This window comes from Elephantulus edwardii, unplaced genomic scaffold (assembly GCF_000299155.1).
Source record: "Elephantulus edwardii isolate Elephantulus edwardi_28Jun2011 unplaced genomic scaffold, EleEdw1.0 scaffold00152, whole genome shotgun sequence".
NCBI lineage: Eukaryota > Metazoa > Chordata > Mammalia > Macroscelidea > Macroscelididae > Elephantulus > Elephantulus edwardii.
In genome coordinates this window covers 7,419,160-7,424,406 of record NW_006399902.1, presented here as the reverse complement: position 1 = coordinate 7,424,406, position 5,247 = coordinate 7,419,160, and positions in this window count along the sequence as shown.

Below are 5,247 nucleotides of genomic sequence, written 5' to 3'. Positions count from 1 at the left end.
TAAAATAAAATTACTATGTTTATTAATAAGAAAACTAATACGTTAATTTCTAAATTTCTGTGTCATCATTCTTCATTGTACTAACAAAATTATTTCTCCTTTTCCCTTCTTGAATAAGAATATACAAATATTTTTACAGTACAAATAAAAAATATTAGGAAATTAGATATAGAGAAAGCAATTAATAGGTCATGAAAGGAATTATTTATTCTATACAATGTATGTGCATAATTTTTCTTCTGCTGCTGTGAATAAATATTTAGCTATCAGTATCTCCTGCTTTTTGAAAAATTTGTTTCATATCGCTTTGCTTTTTGAAAAACCTACCCTAGCATCAGTTTTCAATAACCCAAAGAAATATGAACAGGATTTTTGCTTTCAAGAGAAAAGGCGAAAAGTGAAAGTAGCATTTAGCATTGGTTTTGCAGTGAGCTGCTAAAGAGGCAGCAGTACCCAGAGCAGTGAGGATGATGTCACCAAGCTCCTACCTCGATAATTACACTCACCAGCAAGTTGATGTAGCTTAAACTGTGCCTGTGAACACTATTTGTTGCTGTTATTTTAGGCTTTATATTATTTGGTAGTTTATTTTTGAAGTCTAGTGATGTTAAAAAATATTTCTTATCTACATAAATGGCTTTACCCCATTTCAATCTATGAAATTTTCCTAGGAGCTTCTACTCTCAGATACTGGGGGGGGGGACTGTATTCACAACGTTTAGTTTCAATCCTGAAATGTAACCAGTTTAAGTCTCTCAGGGTGGAGATGGGGGTGGGGATGGAACACTAAGACCACCTGTGCATCATCAATTTCATTGTTATCAGTGAACAATTTTAACAAACTGTGTCAAACTGTCCTGAAACTCCCAGCATTCAAGTGAAAAGACTACAATGTTAATCAGTATGTTTCCTGCCTGGACCAGCAAAACAACAGCAGGCCTTCAGGCCTGCAGGAATTAACCCTCACTGCGCCACAAAGAAGGAGCCTCTTGGAATAGTGGATAAAGAATTTAGCTGCTAACCAAAAGACTGGTCATTTGAACCCAGCAGCCAATTTGCTGGAGAAAGATGAGACAGTGTGTTTTCATGAAGATCTCCAGCCTTGGAAACCATTTAGGAAGTTCTACTCTGCTCTCTGGGCCACAAAGGAGCATTGGTGGCATATATTTGTAATGTGTCAGGCTTGTAAGGTTGGCAATTTGAATCCACCAGGACTTCCAAGTCCACCAAGTGCTCCCCAGGAGAGAGGGCCGTTTCCTTCCATGAAGATTTACAGCCTTGGAAACCAGAGGCAGGGTTGCTGAGTCAAAGTCCACTCAGCAGCAGTGAGATATAGATTCCAACTGTTAGTGACAGTGGGTTTGGGAGGGAGACTCTACAAATATCTCAATACTTCCTAAAACACAAAAGCAATCCAAAGCACATTTTTGGGTCACTTAAACCCTCACCATTAGGCCAATAGGCAACATTACAATAGATGGAGAAAAGATTGAAATTGTCAATGATTTCATCTTATATGGATCCAAAATCAACACCCTTAGTACCAGCAGTCAAGAAATTAAAAAGACGTGTTGCACTAGGAAAATCTATCAAGGACATCTCCCCAGTGCTAAAGAGCAGTGATTTCAATTTAAAGACTAAGGAACAACTGATCCAAGCAATAGTCTTTTCAATTACTTGCTATGCATCTAAAATTTAGACAATTGTTAAGGATGACAGAAGAACAATCTATGCCTTTGAAGCTGTAGTGTTGGAGAAGAGTAATGAGTATCCCATGGACTGCCAAAAGAATGAACAAGTCTGTCTTGGAGGAAGTGCAGCCAGGTTGTTCCTTAGAAACAAGGGTGGTGAAATTTCCTCATTCATACTTTGGGCATGTTATTAGGATTGGCTACTCCTTGGAAAAAAAGAGATTGTACTACAAAAGAAAAAGAGAAGAAACCCTTTACTGAGATGTCCCTCACTGAGGGGCATCTCACTGAGATTGTCAGCAAAAGAAAAGAAGATCCTCACTGAGGTTGGCAGGCACCGTGACTGTAACAATGGGCTCAAGGATATTAGAGACGATGAGGATGGCACAGGATAGGGAAAGATTCAGATCTGCTGTTTGTAGTTGACTTTATAGCATATAAGAACAACAGCAAATGAGCAAATACGGCTAAGAAAAATCCAAAATGCAAAAGAAAACATATTTTAAGAACACGAAGCATGGAAATGGACAAGAATGTTAACATGCAGTATCAGTAAGGTTCTAGGGGAACTCTACCTCTCTACTCTCTGCTCAGAGAAACTATCAATTTGTAGTATTTTTCTAAGGAAAATCCTTGCCTCCAAGAACTAGCCTAGTTTCACCCTCTCCAGGACAAACCTGTTTGTTTTCTTAGCAGTTCATGGTATATTCAATACTCTTCTCCAGCACCACAACTCAAAGGCATCAATTCTTTTATCCTCCTTAGTCATTTTCCAGCTCTTTGATACATAGCGAATAATTGCGAAAACCATGGCCTGGATCAGGCACACCTTAGTCTCTAGACTGACATCATTACTCTTCAGTACTCTGGAGAAGTCTCTGGCAGAAGATTTTCCCCATGCAATTTGTCTTTTGATTTCATAACTGCTGGCACCAAAAGTGTTGATTGTGGAGCCAAGCAAGCTGAAGCTGTTTATAATCTCAATCTCTTCACCATCAATCATGATGCTGCCAATTGGCCCAGTGGTGAGAATCTTTCTTTTCTTGATGTTGAGCTTCAATCCATATTGAAGACTACAGTCCTTGACCTTCTGCAGAAAGCTTTTCAGGTTCTCCTCATTTCAGCAAGCAAGATTGTGCCATCTTCATAATGCAGGTTGTTGATGAGTCTTCCTGCAATCCTGATGCCATATTCTTTTTTCATAAAGTTCAGCCTCTCATATGATCTGTTCCGCATATAGATTGAAAACGTATGGAAACAGGATGCATCCCTGATGCACACCTTTCCTGATCCTGAACAGTGTTTCCCTGCTCTGTTCTGACTACTGCTTCATGGTTCAAGTATAAGTTTCACATGATCACAATTAAGTATTCTGTTTCCCCCATTCTTCTCAAGGTTAGCTATAATTTGTTGTGACCCACACAGTCAAATGCCTTTGCACAGGCAGTTGAAACACAGATAGACATTCCTCTGGTGCTCCCAGCTTTCAGCCAAGATCGATCCATCATTGACTATGATGTTCCAAGTTCCACATCCTCTTCTAAATTCAGCTTGCACATCTGGCAGTTCTCTGCTGATGTGCTTTTCCAGTCAATTTTGCATCATTTTCAGCAGGATCTTGCTTCCACGTGATGTTGTTCGATAATTTCCACACTCTGTTGGCTTACCCTTTTTTTTTGAATGGGAATAAATATAGATCTTTTCCACTCAGTTGTCCAGGTAGTTGTTGTCCTCCAGATTTCTTGGCACAATCTGGTGAGCAAATCTAGGGCAGCATCCGTTTGCTGAAATATGTCAGTTGGTATTCCATCAGTTCCTGGGGCCTTGTTTTTTGTCAATTCCTTCAGAGTGGCTTAGACTTCCTCTTTCATCACCACTGGCTCTTTTTTAAAAAACAAAACAAAATTTTATTTTTTTTTGACCACTGGTTCTTGATCATATGTTGTTTCATGAAATTCTTATTTGCTGCCTTAGAAACCTGATGGAGGATTGCCTTGAGTCAGAACTCACTCGACAGTGAATGAAAAGTGACCTACATGGCATCTGAAACAGCAGATTTTGATCTGAAAGACCTCATTACCCTTAATCTGATTTTTGCTTGGCAGTCGAAACCAATTTCCCATCACATCTATTTCAACTCATGATAACTCCACATGCATCGAAGTATGACTGTGCTCCCTTGGGTCTTCAAAATTTTTCAGAAATAGATTGCCAGGCCTTCCCCCCACCCCACCCCCGATGCTTCTCTTGGTGAATTTTGGCCTGCCACCTATAGTTTTGAGCTCTAGTGACCTAGTGGCAAGAAGCTGAGCTGCAATTCCGAAGGCATGCAGTTCGAAGCCACCAGCTGCTCAGTAGGAGAAGCATGGTCAGTCTCCGCCCATGTGGTTAAATGCCTCTGAAAACCTACCAGAGCGTCAGCTATGGATCGGTTCTGACTAGACGGTACACAACAACTTTTAGTTTAGCAACTGAGAGTGGCACCACTCTGGCACTCTCTCTGTTTTCTGATGAACCTTAGTGCCAACTGCTCAGACGTTCTCTAAGCAGGAGCATGGTGGCTAGGATCCTTGCAGCTGTTAGAGTGGCTTGTCACACTTTAATAGATTTGGCTGGTAAAAAGCAATGAGCCCAAAGAATTTCTGTGGTATATTCCAAACCCAAACCCACTGTCATTGAGTGGGTTATAACTCAGTGACCCTGTAAGACAGAGTAAAACTGTCCCATAGGGTTTTCGAGGCTGTACTCTTTATGACAGCAGACTGCCACACTTTGTCCTGGGAATAGCTTGTGGGTTTGAATATGCAACTTTTTGGATAGGAGCTGAGTGCTTTAACCACTTGGCTACAGGGCTTCAAGGTACTTTATCACTTACAGAGAAAACATCAACAAATGATGTCAGCTTCCCACAACCCTAGTCCCACAGCAGGATACTGAACTGGAGAAGTCAAGTGACTGACCACCCAAGTGATAGTTCGCTCTGCTGTGGGGGAACTAATTCTAAACTACAGCCAAGCTGTCCCTGTGTCTGTAAGGAATATGGATGAGAAACAGCCTTGTGCAGTCTCCCAAGGAATAGGGACATGAAACTTACAGCAGTGCCCTGGCCTTATCTCTTTTTGTTCCAGGAGAAATCACAGGGCATTCTGCCAAGACTTAGGTCAGACTGCAGTCAAGCTGTGCTTATATATGGCCTACAGAGAGATATACAAGGTCTCCAGTGTGTTTCCCTACGCTTGATTACACAGGCCATTTTCAGTCTTCTGTCTGATTCTCTAGGGCACAGCTTTTTTAACCCCCAATCTCCAAATTTCCCAACTCTTTATTTTAATTTTTGCCTTTACATCTCTTGCCTAAACTCACTCTTCTAATACCTGGCTAAACCCAGCAAGTAACATCAATACACATCAATTAACAATTAACAAAACAGTTAATGCTATTTTCTGGCCTCTTTCCCTAGAGTATCATCTTGGTAGCATTTAGTCTGACTACCAGTTTACCACGGATGACATTTTAAGCAAGTATTTTGCAGCTATTTAACACAGCTGTCCATCTT